The 17,140-nt window shown below is 43.2% G+C and overlaps 1 protein-coding gene across 6 annotated transcripts in view; it reads right to left on the bottom strand.

Moving 5' to 3' along the window:
- LOC124711303 (nascent polypeptide-associated complex subunit alpha, muscle-specific form) overlaps positions 1-11,478 on the bottom strand; it is a 421,389-nt gene extending 409,911 nt beyond the window's left edge. For all 6 annotated transcript variants that reach the window (XM_047241316.1, XM_047241315.1, XM_047241314.1 and 3 more), the window contains exon 1: positions 11,349-11,478. The gene's annotated coding sequence lies outside the window, so the exon portion shown is untranslated. The remainder of the gene's footprint in view (positions 1-11,348) is intronic.
- Between the last annotated feature and the right edge of the window lie 5,662 nt (positions 11,479-17,140).

The following is a 17,140-nucleotide window of genomic DNA, read 5'->3' on the forward strand; positions in this document are numbered from 1 at the left end:
GAGTAACTACGGCACCTACATCCTTCTGCATCTGCTTAGCTCTTCTCCCCAGTTTTGTACGTTACCTCCTCATTAGTTACGCGATCTACCCATCTAATGTTCAGCATTCTTCTGTAGCACCACATTTCGAAAGCTTCCATTCTCTTCTTGTCTAAACTATTTATCGTCCATGTTTCACTTCCATACATGGTTACATTCCACACATAGACAGGGTTATTACAAATGATTGAAGCGATTTACAGCTCTACAACAACTTTATTATTTGAGATATTTTCACAATGCTTCGCACACACATACAGAAACTCAAAAAGTTTTTTTAGGCGTTCACAAATGTTCGATATGTGCCCCATTAGTGATTCGGCAGACATCAAGCCGATAATCAAGTTCCTCCCACACTCGGCGCAGCATGTCCCCATCAATGAGTTCGAAAGCATCGTTGATGCGAGCTCGCAGTTCTGGCCCGTTTCTTGGTAGAGGAGGTTAAACGCTGAATCTTTCACATAACCCCACAGAAAGAAATCGCATGGGGTTAAGTCGGGAGAGCGTGGAGGCCATGACATGAATTGCTGATCATGATCTCCACCACGACCGATCCATCGGTTTTCCAATCTCCTGTTTAAGAAATGCCGAACATCATGATGGAAGTGCGGTGAAGCACCATCCTGTGGTACGTTTAGCTCTCTGCTTGCTTTATTCGTCGACTTCCGCGGGCTACGCGTGAAATTTGCCCGCACGCGTTCAACCGTTTCTTCGCTCACTGCAGGCCGACCCGTTGATTTCCCCTTACAGAGGCATCCAGAAGCTTTAAACTGCGCATACCATCGCCGAATGGAGTTAGCAGTTGGTGGATCTTTGTTGAACTTCGTCCTGAAGTGTCGTTGCACTGTTATGATTGACTGATGTGAGTGCATTTCAAGCACGACATACGCTTTCTCGGCTCTTGTCGCCATTTTGTCTCACTGCGCTCTCGAGCGCTCTGGCGGCAGAAACCTGAAGTGCGGCTTCAGCCAAACAAAACTTTATGAGTTTTTCTACGTATCTGTAGTGTGTAGTGACCATATGTCAATGAATGGAGCTACAGTGAATTTATGAAATCGCTTCAATCATTTGTAATAGCCCTGTACTTTCAGAAAATACTTCCTGACACTTAAATCTATACTTGATGTGAAAAAATTTCTGTTCTTCAGAAACGCTTTCCTTGCCATTGCCAGTCTACATTTTATATCCTCTCTACTTCTACCATCATCAGTTATCTTGCTCCCCAAACAGCAAAATTCGCCAACTACTTTAACTGTCTCATTTCCTAATCTAAGGCCGGCCGGTGTGACCGAGCGGTTCTAGGCGCTTCAGTCTGGAACCGCGCGACCGCTATGGTCGCAGGTTCGAATCCTGTCTCGGGCATGGATGCGTGTGATGTCCTTAGGTTAGTTACGTTCAAGTAGTTCTAAGTTCTAGGGGACTGATGACTTGAGATGTTATGTCCCATAGTGCTCAGAGCCATTTGAACCATCCTAATCTCTCAGCATCACCTGATTTAATTCGGCTACATTCCATTATCCTCGTTTTGCTTTTGCTGGTGTTCATCTTATATCCTTCTTTCAAAACACTGTCCATTCCGTTCAGCTGCTGTTCCAGGTCCTTTGCTGTCTCTGACGGAATTACAATGTCATCGGCAAACCTCAAAGTTTTTATTTCTTCTCCATGGATTTTAATTGCCACTCCAAATTTTTCTTTGACTAATGTGCCGATATGATTTAATTCAGGATGAACTAGACATGCCCGAAAAGACTATGAAGTTAATGTTACTTTCCGCTGTAATTATGTACTCTAGCGAGATCCAGAACACCGCTTCTATTAATGCCTAGCACAGAAGAAAGTCTGAGGTAAACCATAAAGTTATAAAGGGCATTGAATCAGTGAAGTTCGTTATCGAATTTGAAGATAAATGTGATTAGGGTTTAACGACCCTTGGATGGAACACTTATCGGTGTTGGACAAACATGGGGAACGTAAATGGTTGTGTCTTCTGCAGAGTAACCATTCCGGAATCGACTTTAAGCGATGTGGGGAAACCGCAGAAAATACATAGCTGGATGCTTGGACATGGATTTGAACGTTGACCACACCTATCGCGAGTCCAATGCCTAGACTGCGTCGGTCGGTCGTCAGAATCGAGTACAGAAAATAGTACCTTATCCCTTTACCTGTGGTTCTCTACTAGGGACCGTTCCTGTTCAAGGCGGTTTCACACCCTGTTGGATATTGCCTCGAGGCGTAGACAATCAGTTGACCTTACTTCACAGCCGAGCCGCTGTGTGATTAGAAACTGTACATTTAACGTACATTCACGATCGCTCTATATTTCAGCAAAACAATAGCAACGCCTCTGAGTGAGTAATATGTAATTTTGTTTTTACTACAAATCTAGAGAAATTTCAAATAATGGTCGTCCAGTATGAACTGTGTAAAAGATTTGTGGGAAATTCTAGGCGGTTTTTTTCTCCCCAAGATGAAGCGCCTACAGGAGCGCCCACAGGCGCCAGTTTCTTAGCAGGCATGAGTCAGTACCTTACCAGAAATAAGCCTAATTAGCTATTGCATTATGTCTGCGTTGAGTTCATTAGATACGGAGAAGGAACTCAGGCGTTCATCTTGTTGCGTTTCCTTAGATCTGGGAGCGGCTCAGAAGCAGAGACTTAGATCGCAGACCTGCACATTCGTATGCTATACTGCAAACAAAAGGCAAATCAGAGAGTACTCCTCAAAACAGTGCTGGAGATTTGTGTCATTGTTGTGAATTTGGAAGTATGATAAGTTCATATTTTTAACATAGACTTATTTTCGTTAGCCCGAGTGAAAATAAATAATTTAATTTCTTATACTAGCTTGGTTACGTGTCATCAAATTCATGTCACAACAGGAAGCATCCCGATTGTTAGACTTAAGTGCCTTTAGTTAAACGAAATATTAAAGCAATGATTATTCCTTGTTCGCATGGTTACGACGCATTTGCCAGGCAACTTCATTATCGTCTTACGGTGTGTCAATTTTTTAAAATAAAAAAAGAAGATATCAGAACTTAATGAAAATCAGTCCCATGTCAACCAGAGTAGCAATGTTACATCATCAATATTTCAAGAAGTCACCAAATACTACGACATATTACGATAATTTGCGATAAGTTATTCTATATTCACAGCACTGAATCAAATAAATTTTGAAAGTGTTTGGCAGCGATGACATTTTAGATAACTTCTGTATCAGTCTCAGTGTCACCTCTGGGCTCCTACTGAATCAGTATTACTGTTGAGTGGCTTATGACGAAACTTGCTATATCGTCAGTGGCCGATATGTAGGGAACTGGTATTTGTCTTGCAATAAAAATCTGGACTTTTCTGCAATATGAGACGAATATTATCTTCCTGGGGTAGAAATCTATAGCTGTGTTGCTGTGTTAAAGTAAAGGATCCACTTAGATTACGTATCGCTCACTGTACACGTCGAGGGATTCGACAAGCTGTCATCATCCACGATATTTATTGGAGTCTTGGACCATCACACACGTTTGAAGCCAGGCAGAGCACTCTGGGAGACAACATTCACCTTCAGCTCCTTTTTAACTGTAGTTAAAATTGCAATTGACGCATTAAAAAGCAGTGTGATGCCAAGAGGTACTCCAGGGCCTATACTGACGAACCCTTTCCATCTAGAGTTGGCACCCGAGACCACCTGCGCCAGGGCCAATGTAAATACGAAAGTGTATTTGGCAGACTTGGTACGTTCGACGGTACATTGATCTTTGGTTTTCTCATGGAAAGGAACGTTAGACCTTAAATATTTCTCTGTTACTAGTGTTGTAGCACGCAACAGCTAGAGCTTAAGGACCGGTCGACGTTGATTTCATTAAGAGACGACTCACAAGGCCAAGAAAAGATCGGCAGTGGCCTTATTTACGGTAGCATACTGGCTCCATTCTTGCGCTACGAGTCTTTCACATAATTTCCGTCAGCGACAACGTAATTTTACGGCATGTGAGACGCCGACAACAGGTTACATCGTCGAAAATTGGACGGAGCAAAACTGTAATAATGTATATGTACTTCCTGTAAATACACCACTGTTCCAGGACTCAGTAAGATATCACAGATGTCAACGTGTGTACAAATACACTGATGAAAAGAATCGCTACACCAAAAAATATTTAACGAAGAGAAATGAAACTTCGGGAATACAGTCGTCTAGATAACATAATTTGACTGATTAACATTGCAAGATCACAGGTTAATGTAATCGCGAGATCAGTCATTGCAAGCGTGAAATGCTGGTACTTTAACAACCAGAATGTTGAATGCAAGCAAGCAAACGTGGATCATTGTGTTGTACAGGTGCCGGATGTCAGTTTGTGGTTTGGAGTTCCGTACCTGTTGTACTTGGTCGGTCAACGCTGTTTATCGATCACGCTGGAATTGTCGTCTGTCGATGTCCCTTATGTGCGCGACTAGAGAAAGATCTGACGATCGAGCAGGCCAAGGCAACATGTCGACACTCTGTAGAGCAGATTGGGTTACAACAGCGGTGTGTGGGCGAGTATTATCCTGTTGGAAAATACCCCGCGAAATGCTATTCATAAATGGCAGCACAGCAGGTCGAATCACCAGACTGACGTACAGTTTTGCAGTCAGGGTGCGTGGATAACCGTGAGAGTGCTCCTGCTGTGATAGAAGTCTCACACCAGACCATAACTCCAGGTATGGGTCCACAGTGTCTAGCAGACAGCCCAAAACTGTCCCCCCACCTTTTAACCAACACACGGCCATCACTGGCACCGAGCCAGAACTAGCTTTCATCAGAAAACAGAACATTGAGCTCTCGCTTGATACGAGTGAAGTCGCAAATGGTGATGGTTTGGGGTCAATGGAATGCACGCTACAGGGTGTCTGTCTTGGAACTATCGTTGAAGTAACCGATTTCTAACCGTTCTCTGTGTCACTGTGGTAACAACTGCTGCTCAGACTGCTGCTGCAGACGCAATACGATGCAACAGAGTTACAATCTGAACACGGTGGTCTTTGGTCTTCTCTCTCGGTAGTGCCACGTGGCCGTCCGGAGACCGGTCTTTTTGCGACATTACAATCTCGTGACCACCGCTGCCAGCAGTCCCGTACATTGCCTACATTCCTGCCAAGTCTTTCTGCAATATCGCAGAAGGAACATCCAGCCTCTCGTAGCCCTGTTACGAGACCTCGTTCAAATTCAGTGAGGAGATGGTAATGGCGTCTTTGTCGCCTTAAAGGCCTTCTTGACTAACATCAGCTCACCACGTTCAACCTTAAACTAACGCTCACGACGATAACAGGTTGTATTTAAAGCAAAACTGATTTGTATCCTCATAGTGGTGCTACTAGGTCCATTTGTATACGATTGGGGGTAAATTTGAATAGACATCGTCTGTTAGATGTAGAAACACGTCTACCAACTTTCTTTTATATTGCTCAACTCCTTCTTGGTGTTGCGATCTTTTTCCGTTAGTATATTATGTCTAGACGCTTTCAGCAGCTATCGTTTCTTTGAAACTGAATGGCTAATCAATCAAAAAGAAATTTTCCGTCACAGATGCTAACGATATCCCCTAATACGGAAAAAAACCAGCATCCATTGCCTTTCCTGGTAATTCTGTTAGGTTACTAGTGGCATCAAAGCTCTACCTTAGACCAGAACTAAACAAGTGCAGCTGCATTTTTCCTTAGAAAATTCGCTACATGACTGATGGAATTACCACACAGCGAAACTTCCTTGCTAGTAAGTGGCGTAAGTGATATACGAACCATTGTTTTTCTTTGAGTGGCCCTTGTTTTATTTGCGAATTGTGACATGGCAATCTTTTCTCTTAGTGGTTTGCGTCTAACAGGAAATATAAGATTATGAAACAATAAACATGTAGTGGGTACATGTATTTCTCAGAGAAAAGTAACGGTAAGGACATTACACGGGACTGCTGCATGCTACTGGTCACAGTATTATTGAAGAGCGCATTTTGGTCACATGGCTTCCTTCGTAAATCACTTTCTCATATGTCAGCCAATGTAAGCATAGCACTCCGTTCTATATGTTAGAGAACTTTGCCGAGAAGACTGTTTTTCTTCAGTAGACAGTGAAATAAATAAATGTAGACATATCTACCCGACCCAAAGCAGTTTCACAGCGCTTGAACTTAGCCCGTGTTTAATAAAGGCTGACAACTCAGTTACGATTTCTAACAGATCTCTGTCCCAGATGCAAGAATCATTTTGATCGACGGACCGAAAGTCAATGCATGGTGTATGGAACAAAATATTTAACCGTCTATTATGAGTGAAGTTTATTCTTTCTCGTCTGATCTATGTTTGCATCAAGAAGAAAAGGACCTGTATACCTCTCCATGCACATTAGGTAATCTAAACCTGAAATTTAGTAAGTACATTTTTTTAAGGCAACAGCTTCCTCTATTTTGAATTTTGAATTGTTCGCGAGCTTTCTATCATTATCTCGTAAGTTGCGTAAAGATGGTCGTTCTTCGAGCACGTAGGGCAGTTTCGGTTAGCCATTCATCTTTGCAATGGACCGACGCAACAAATAATCTTCTATGATAAATTGCGCAAACCTTCTGAAACTAACGTCCTTTCTGCGTACTTTATCATTGGACCGAAGAATGTTGAATACTGTTTCCAACATCTGAGCGTATACAACCATTACACGCCACACTTAAGTCTTTATTTAATAGGTTAGTATTTTAGTGAACTGCAACTTCTTCATATTTCTCTGTATTTTGTGGCAGACAGAGTTTTTCTATGACCAATGGTGGTTTCTCACGGCTTTGTAACCTGTTACTCATAAGTTTGAAGCATAAACTGTCGTTACGGTAATAAATTGTCAAAGTGACAGGGTAAATGGCAGCTTCACGAACAACAGAGCAGTATGGCAACATCGCAGAATTTTAATGGGCAAATAATTAACGGATGTATATTAAGTTATCATCTTTTACGTAAATATGCGTTTTACACTGCCTTTCCCACCAGTTATGGAAAAGAAATCCTTAAGCAATAAATGAGAGAAAGAAACATTATGGTTTAACGTCCTGCGGACGACAAGGTCATTACGGACAGAGAACAAGGTCGAATAGGGGTAGGATGGGGAAGGAAATCGGCCGTGGCTTTCATGGGAACCATCCCAGCGTTTCCCTTAAGGGGATATTGTATGTGGAATTAGAAGATATTTTACTTTTTCTGTTTCCTATTCCTTAATGTACTTAGACTCTGTTGAACATTTTGGTGTATCATACATTAAAAACAGACTAACTTAAGACCTTCGAATAGTATTTTTAAATTTGACATGCGACAGATAATTTTCGGCACCTTGTATATACTGCCAGATTTGAACAGTCATATCTTCGGAACCATCTACAAGGCTGTGAACTGTCTTGTTTGCATGACACCGCCACACCTCAGAAGTAGGCATTACAAATAAACAAATCATTCTTTGTTTCTGGCACTAGTTTGCATGAAAATAGTGTGCTAGCCAGAGACCTCTGTCATGTATTTGAATTTCTTGATCTCTTATGCGTATATAAAACGGCTAAGCGTAAAAGTGTGTTTAAGAAACGGAAATCTGTCGGTAACAGATACGTTAAATAAGAATTTGCGTCTAAATTTGTAGAAAACATATGTGCATTCAGTGACGGAAATGGAAATAAGCAGAGTAATAGTGCTTGGTGAAAGTAAAGGGGAACTGAATTTTCTGGTAACTTTTGGCAGTAATGGTGGCAATCAAACCTGTGTTCAACGATATGGTAAATCCAGAGTTACTAAAGAAATGTTTGTACGGGAAGATCCAGAACGTGAATGAATCCTTCAATAATGTTGTGTGGCGCCGTGGGCCAAAAACTGTTTTTGCTGGCCTCATGACTAAAAAATTAGCGGTGTCTGATGCTGTAATAACTTTTGATAGTAGGAAATATGAAAGACGGTTCTGGAGAAGGTAGGAGAGAGATTACGGGAGACCACAGCAAGAGGTCATTGAGAACTGGACATGCTTTCTGTAAACCAAGCGGAGACTGCTGCTCAGTAAATAACAAAACAAGCAAGAAAGAAGAAAGCAGTAACTGATCCATTGTGACACTGATAATGGGCCATGGTAAGTGTAGTGCATGAAAGAGTCAGAACTACAAGTCTGTATAAACGTTCGTAATTGAAAAAATCCTAAGCTCAGTATCTCGGGACGACATTTTTTGCTATAAATGACCAGTTATCTCAAGAAACTACTTAATACTGATTCATGAAATGGCTAGAATACGATTCAACAGACATGGAACTAGAAAAATAAAAGGAGCCTATGTTCTTCAGTTTTCTGTTAATTTAGTTACCAAATTTTGCCAGAAATATTTAGAGTTTGCGAAAAATATCGTAACACGCCTCATGATAAAATTTTTACAATAATTATAATTCAGTATATCTACAAAAGCACATTCATTAATTAGGAAAAATTGGCAGTTGGTCTCTTGAAAACTTGCCAAGATAATGAGTCACAAAAATTTAACATTGGCAGCATAGGGCATTCAGTTTCTCCTTACGTGTTTCCGCCATGTACAACCTAAAAGTGGATGTCCGCACGGGGATTTGAACCGACGTTCTCACTAGTGCGATTCCATATTTTTATCGCTGTACCATGCCGCTATGTAAATCCGTAAGTAAATTTCACTCTCGATATTCTTTTAGCTGACAAACTATGTCGGTTTACGAATCATCTGGATGATCGTCAGTAAATGCTGATTGACCATCCGTAAGTCTTTAAAGACGCTGATCAACTATCCAAGCATTTAGAACTACATTCAGAATTTTTTTGATTTCCATCAGTGCACTGCCAAACGATCAGCTGTTGTTAAAAGTCGGAAAGAGAGAACTATGCAAGGAAGTTTCACCTTCAGACCTCTGATGCCTGCCAGATCTTCACACAGTACTACAAGGTTATCGCTGCATGGGCGTTTGGCACTCTGTCACGGCCTACGAACTAACACCAAAAAACACTAGTTTTCTTTAGCTGACGGCTCTCAGGTCCGCTAATGAATGATATATGTACATGTACTTGAAACACACTATGAACAATGCAGAACTACAAAGAATGTTAACGTCTTTGTAAACGGCTATAAGCAGAATATCCCGGTCTGAGGACAACCAAGCTGATATCAAGAATTCTGATATAAAAACTGGTTGAACTTACAAAAGTAACTCATAAGTTTTCTTTGTTTCTTTAACATCGATGTAATTTTTTCTAGTAGATAAACCAGCATATGAATCAGTGGCTTAAGCAGCTGCGAAAGGTTTTCTTTACTAGGTTACAGCGGAATATAACTGCGGAAATTACGTTTCTTTCCTTAAAAAATCTTCAAGCACCATTAGTGAAGCAGGTTATAGTTTGTCTCTACAATTTGAACCTAACTGCACTTCCATAACAATGCGTAGAACAAATATAATTATCCGACCCCTTAAACGATTCGTGTCTTTATATCTCGCGACGATGACAAACATGGCTAAATATTTAATTTGCTGTGCTTACTAAGCTGAAGGTTGTCAGATGCTTCTCCGGTCATGTTTATCAACTACTTATATTGTTAAAGCCCATCATAATGCTCTTACTGATATGTTTGCATGTTTCTTTCTTTTGACTTCTCAAGGATATAAACCAAGCGAAATACTCACGATATACGGCGACTAGCTACAGAAATTTACCTTTAAACATTGGAACCTGAATGTGACGACCACGAAAGTGTTGCTATAGACGTATTTCCGTAATCGGTCTCGTAAATAATTACTTTATATGTTTTTATTTATCAAATTTATTCTGCATTCCACGTTTTGGTATTGACGCATCGTCTAGAGCTTTACAACACAAATATTCGCGACTGTAGACTGAAAACTAATCCTAGTTAACTTCACTATCAAATTCAGGTGTCTATAATAACCGGGCAGACAACAACACCTCAGTACAGAAAACAGTGTAAAATAAGTTGGGGTTCATTTTAAAAAATATGCAAATCTGGGTTTAACCTCCCGTTGACGACAAGGTCATTAGACGCCTTGATTGGCTTCAAGTATAAATAATAATCTATTGAACTGCGAGCAGAGACGCGGAAACGCACCGGACGGTTTGCGTAAGCCTGCATAGCGTAGTTTAGACTGAATTAAGTACATTGTTCGTGGCAAAAAAAAATTTATGACGTCAGTCGTGGTCACATATAAAGCAAATCACGTAAAACATAACATGCGTAATCAGTTCAAGATAGCGAAACGAAATTTTTGATAGATAACAGCAAAAGTTAACTTTCATTCAATGAGACAGAGGAAGCTATTGCAGTCCTTTTTGCTGGAGCAACGCTTTTTATTTTACGTCGTTCAGTGTTCGGTAAAACACAAGTGCAGTGATGTGGACGACATGTCATTGTTCACAGAGAAATTTTACGCAAGAAAATTCTGGAACTGGGCAAAATATATTGTTTGCTAGCACAATGCCATTGCTGTTCAGTTTCCTTGTTTACATCGTCTAATAGCGAGGTTGTGATGGCTTGGACTTCTGTACGACTCTATTGTTTACATGTGCTATCTAACGGTGTTAAGTAGAGCACTGCGTCCTTCATGGTCGCAAAAACCTTTTTAGGTCTAAAAGTCTCAAAAAAGTTAGGAGTGCTAATAAAATACTTGCCTCCTCCTATACTATCATTTGCCAAAAACCTGTTTCAGACTCCTTGAAATAAATTGTGCAATATTAGGTATCTCATAAGTTTTAATAAAGTTCTGTTCATGAAGCGTTCAGAGCATTACGTCAGTCTTTATATTCCTTAGGGGCGATCTGAATTTACTAAAGACTTTAAACACGTACATTAATGTACTACAGTACTACCCTCACTGTCCCAATTTCGTAATATTTCTTCCACACCACCAACTTCATGATGCTAATCACACGCTGCAGTGAAATTTTCTGGAGAAACGACCATAGTGGTTGTTATGTTTTGGTTGTTCGTCTGTTAGTAAACTGTTTACATATTAAACCTAATGTTATACACGATTACGGAAAAGTGTTGCTCGCATTTCCACGTAGGCACTGCAACTATATCGCGTTTGTTGCGGGACAGGTGCACTGGAAACAACGAGAGCGTCTGCGGAGCGGCCGCAGGTTGCCGCGGCGTCGCGCGGCTTTCGAGTGCCCCGGGCTTTCCAGAGGATCCGGCGCTGCCACCTTTGCGGTGCCGAAGTTCTCCCGGCCCGGAGTGCACACGCTCGCTCGCACGCACGCAGGCAGACACACGCACAGGGGCTTACTGGGTGTTGCGGGCTGCGTAGAGCGGTGTGCGGTGTGCGGTCGGTGGTCGGCGGTCGCTGTGGCTGGTCCCGGACACACGGTCAGAAGTCGCCCATGCCACTAGCGGCCGCCGGCGCCGCGCCGCCCCGCGCTTCGCACTTTGCTTTATTTCGAGCCCTCAGCTAAATTTACCGCTACCGGGCGCGGGCGCAGGCCCGGCTGGACCCGGCGAGAGGGCGCGCAGCGCGCCGCCCGCTGGCCTCCAGGCCTGCCAACCACGCGGGCAGCGTTGGCGGCCCTATGGCGGTAACACGAACTTCTTCACTGACCGCTACGGTCGCAGGTTCGAATCCTGCCTCGGGCATGGATGTGTGTGATGTCCTTACGTTAGTTAGGTTTAAGTAGTTCTAAGTTCTGGGGGACTGACGACCTCAGGTGTTAAGTCCCATAGTGCTCGGAGCCATGTGAACCATTTGAACTTCCTACAGTACTAGTATCGATAAACGCTGCTGCTGCCACTGACGGAGGCAAGAGAGCAACTCGTTCAGATAGTACCCGATAGAGGAATAAGACGCCACGCGATGGTGACAAAATGTCCAAAAGGAAAAACGGTATTAACGCGAGCCGACCACGGCTCAGCTACCTTGAATTACGTCTATGGTCGACAGTTCCATTATCGCCTGGTACCAGTTCTACACTATTCATGGAACTCATATAAGAAAGCGATTAATAACTTTTCCCTTGAGCTTTTCAAACGCCCGCACAATTTTGGGAATGCTGTGTGTCTGACACCTCTAACACCAGCAATCACGTTCCGTTCAAAACATACGGGTTTATGACTCGTTATAATGAGCAGCTAGGCTCGTCCTCCGAGGACGCAACTAACCGTGGCAGCAGTACGCACGCGAAGAGCACTCTGTGATGTATACGTTGGGCGGCTCGTCGCCACTTGACGCTGAGTGGTATCTCGCCGGCTTCCCGAGTGGAGCCGACAGACCTCGCCAGGGCGCTTCGCTTCCCGGCCGCTTGCCATCCTGTCGACGCACTCGTCTCTCATGCCAGAGGGACGACAGGTTCATTGCGGTGCACTCTGAAGATTCGCCGCGCTCACTCTGCTAAATGGCGCGAACCGTCAAGCAACGCGGCACGAACGTAGGCAAACAGACGCGTCTTTCACGAAGCGTAGCCACTCCTAATACTCCATTAGAAGAGAAGTGGTCGTTTGGTGTCACAGAGTTGACAACGAAGAGTGTGTCGTCGTGACACGCAGACAAAGAGGAGTGCGACAAAGTAATACACAACTGGCCATTAAAATTTCTACACCACGAAGATGAAGTGATATAGACGCGAAATTCAACCGACAGGAAGAAGATGCTCTGATATGCAAATGATTAGCTTTTCAGAGCATTCACACAAGGTTGGCGCCGGTGGTGACACCTACAACGTGCTGACATGAGGAAAGTTTCCAACCGATTTCTCATACACAAACAGCAGTTGACCGGTTGGGTCAAATGGCTCTGAGCACTATGGGACTTAACATCTATGGTCATCAGTCCCCTAGAACTTAGAACTACTCAAACATAACTAACCTAAGGACATCACACACATCCATGCCCGAGGCAGGATTCGAACCTGCGACTGTAGCGGCCACGCGGTTCCAGACTAAAGCGCCTAGAACCGCACGGCCACACCGGCCGGCGCAGTTGACCGGCGTTGCCTGGTGAAATGTTGTTGTGATGCCTCGTGTAAGGAGGAGAAATGCGTACCATCACGTTTCCGAGTTTGATAAAGGTCGGATTGTAGCCTATCGCGATTGCGGTTTATCGTATCGCGACATTGCTGCTCGCGTTGGTCGAGATCCAATGACTGTTAGCAGAATATGGAATCGGTGGGTTCAGGAGGGTAACACGGAACGCCGTGCCGGATCCCAACGGCCTCGTATCACTAGCAGTCGAGACGACAGGCATCTTATCCGCATGGCTGTAACGGATCGTGCAGCCACGTCTCGATCCCTGAGTCAACAGAGCTCGGAGACCATGGCTGCTGTTACCCTTGACGCTGCATCGCAGACAGGAGCGCCTGCGATGGTGTACTCAACGACGAACCTGTTCTGGCTCCTCCCACATCATCAAACAAGGTGCTCTCCTCTAGGAACTTGGGTGCTAATAGTCGTGCGTAGTAAATAAATCGCGCCAAAGTATCCTTTCAACAAAGAAGTAATTCACACGTCAGAAAATAGTGGCCACTAAGACCAAGTTTTAACAGCACTTCCTATCGCCTGCGTAGTATATAGTAACAGTCATGCCATTGTCGTGTACTAGGCTTCACTGATTGCAACTTGTTGTCCTGCACTTAATGACCTTTCTTCGCACTGGACAGCCAGTCAGTCTTCCACTGACTCACTAGCGATGTCACTACATATTGGGGGTAGTACATTCTGCCACGATGGGTAGTATGGACGCTTCCATATCTGTCACGTCGCTGTTAGGGATTCCTTGACGCTCTCGTATCCAGACAGAACAGCATTTCCTTTCCTCGTTTTTTAAGGAGTGGGAAGGAGTCGTGACGATTTGGAATGATTTTCTTACGGTATATATATAATGGACGGTTTGATGTGAAGTCAGGACTTCGGCACAGAGGAGGATGACAAACATGTTTTCCAGTTTTAAGAGTCATTACTGAAATTTCTTTGATGTAAGCTACTATAAAGCGCAGAGGACCTTCTGAAACAACCTTCATAATTAAGAAGAGGTGCTTTAAATTGTTGTCCTGTAATATCAACAAGTACAAACCTCGGATAAGGCCTACACAACCATCTGCAATATCTATAACAAAAAAAAACCTTACACCGAAGGAAAACTTCGCCACTATCAGAGCTTTGCTCTCACCGATGAACTGGACCCAACTGAGATGTCATCATTAACCATCAATGCCAATGCCATCGAGAAACTGTAACGACAGATACTGAGGATGAAATTCGGATCCAAAATCTGAGACAGTATCTGTATTCCCCGACTGAACGATTTAGTACCGTTGCGCCGAAGAGTCGTTTGAAATTTTATGGATGATTTAACAACGAAAAATTTTCGCATTATAAATGAGACCCGAGAAATCAAATTACGATGTCTAGCAGAAACCCAAAGGACTATAATGGAAATCGATTTTGGCTCACTGGAAGCTACACATATTACATGCAGACAGAAGATAGACTAAACTCACATCCAAACAACTGGCAGAACTCATTCTGAATCTCAAAAACGTATCGACAATACAAAGACGACAGAGCCACGGCGAGAGGATGAAGAATTTTCGGGAAGGTTAACTAATGGTTCCAACTATCCTTTAACGTGCCAAGCGATATGCACTTCTGGCCGCTAAAATCGCAATACCGTAAAGAATACAAATAACGAACTTTTACTTATTGTGCATATACAGTATGCTAGGAGGAATACATGATTACATTCGTACGTGATTTGGCGATATACACAGTATGAAATTGAGTGGACAAAGCTGCCACCAGTAGTAGTAATAAAAGCTCAGATCCGGATGGGCATCGAGTCGAACTGAACCTGGATGTCAGTTATCGATACGTCATTCCATGCCGCGTCAAGGCCTTGCCAGCGTTCAGCAATTGTTGAGACTAGTGAGTGATGGTATGACAGTCTCTGGACAACTCATAACCAATGGGGGAGAGATTTGGAGAACGTGCTGGCCAGTGAAACAGCTGAACACCCTCTGTTTGGAAGTAGGGCAAGGTAGCATGCGAAAAATGCTGTCTGGCGTTATCTCGTTGAAAGATGAGGTCCCAGAGACCTAGAAGCTAGGGCAAAACACCGGGAGTAGCACGTAAGAAATTAGTGTACAAGTTAGACGCTATGCAAGGTCGTATGAAAGGGGCCACGTACCAATACCTTTTGAACCGAATCAGTACATGTGTCCAGGACTCCTGAGCTGGAACCTCATGTTAATAATTAGACTCATACTCCCAAGTTCTTTGTAAATTTGACTGACTTGTAATCACTTAAATAACATCACGTACTCTCTCAGCTCACCAATTTTCAAGTCGTTTTCTTCTTCACTTCTCGGTACTTCACTGTTTTTGTCAGAGTGCTTTGTGTTGGTCCGTTGAAATGTTGAATCAATCGCATATCCATTGCACGTAGAACATTTAATTACAGTTTGAGGTTCTATACATACCTCCTCCGTGGCCATGTCCTTTTAATGGTCATCATTGTAATAATGATAATAAAGATACTAATAATAACGATGATAGTAACATGTAACACCTAACCTTCCGATATGAAGGAAAGGAAACGCACAGCAAAGGCAGGACGTGGCAGTCGATTCGTTTCACGATCAACGAAGCCCACCCCAGCACTGTCCGCGCACCAGGCGCCCTAACTGCGGAGGTGACGCCATGCTTCCGGAGCGCGTCCGCCGCCGGACGTCGCCAGAGACTGCCGCGATTTCTCCATTGGCAGCTGCTGGAAATAGCGGCACACCATCGCCAACACTCCCATACAGCGTCTCCGCAGAGCGCTGTATCGCCTTTCACTACATGCTTGGCGGCCTGTTCAGAAGAGATCTGTTTGTCCCTCTCTCTGTCTTTCTCCCTCTCAAGAGGTTGATGAAAGTGTTGAATACTCAGGATTACAACTTCATAAATGTCATTGGGAGAAGCATACCAGATAACTGTTGACAGGCCTAAACAAATCTTTATTTGCAGTGCGGATGTTACCAGACAAAGGTGAAATAAAAACGCAAATGCTAGCATACTTTTCATATTTTGAGTCCACAATGTCATACGAGATTTTGGTTCAAAATGGTTCAAATGGCTCTGAGCACTATGGGACTTAACTTCTGATGTCATCAGTCCCCTAGAACTTAGAACTACTTAAACCTAACTAACCAAATGACATCACACACATCCATGCCCGAGGCAGGATTCGAACCTGCGGCCGTAGCGGTCGCGCGGTTCCAGATGTAGCGCCTAGAACCGCTCGGCCACTCCAGCCGCCCGAGATTTTGGGATAAACCATCAACATACGCCAACGTTTCCCGAGAAAGAAAGTATGTAATATGAATTATTCGTGCTGTGAACTGAAGAACCTCCTGTAGAGGCCTGTTCAAAGTACTAGAGACACTAACTACTGCTTCCCAGTATTTTATTCCTCAATGAAATGAGTCAAAAACTATACATAACTTTTTAAGTCAACAACTCAATTCATGGAACCAACATTAGAAACCGGAATAACCTTCATAAAGATATAAAGTCACTTACTTTGATCCATAAATGTGCCCATTATTCAGAAACGCACAATTTCAGTAAGATGTCAGTGCCATGAAAAGTTTAGCTACTACGTGCTTTTTTTGAGGAGCCTAAAAAACGATTTACTGGTGGTCAATTCCTAATCCACTGACTAATTTCTCAGTAGAACCAACAGACTAATAATACTAAATTACGCGAGTATTATGGCAAATCTTACTTCCATACATCTTCAGTACAGTAATGAGATAAATATGCAGATGTAATGAGCGATTTCCTGTTTCATGGAGCGTGGCCACAATAGCTAAAAAAATTGTAGTATGCAATACAATACATTATGCATTGAAGAGTCAAAGAAACTCGTACTCCTGCCTAATACCGTGTAGGACCCCGCGAGCACTCAGAAGTGCCGCAGTAAGACGTGGCATGGACTCGACTAATATCTGAAGTAGTGCTGGAGAGAACTGACACCATGAAACCTGCGGGGCTATCCACAAATCCGTGAGAGTATGAGGAGGTGGAGGTCTCTTTTGAAGAGCACGTTTC

The sequence above is a fragment of the Schistocerca piceifrons genome, chromosome 8, assembly GCF_021461385.2.
Source record: "Schistocerca piceifrons isolate TAMUIC-IGC-003096 chromosome 8, iqSchPice1.1, whole genome shotgun sequence".
Classification (NCBI taxonomy): Eukaryota; Metazoa; Arthropoda; class Insecta; order Orthoptera; family Acrididae; genus Schistocerca; species Schistocerca piceifrons.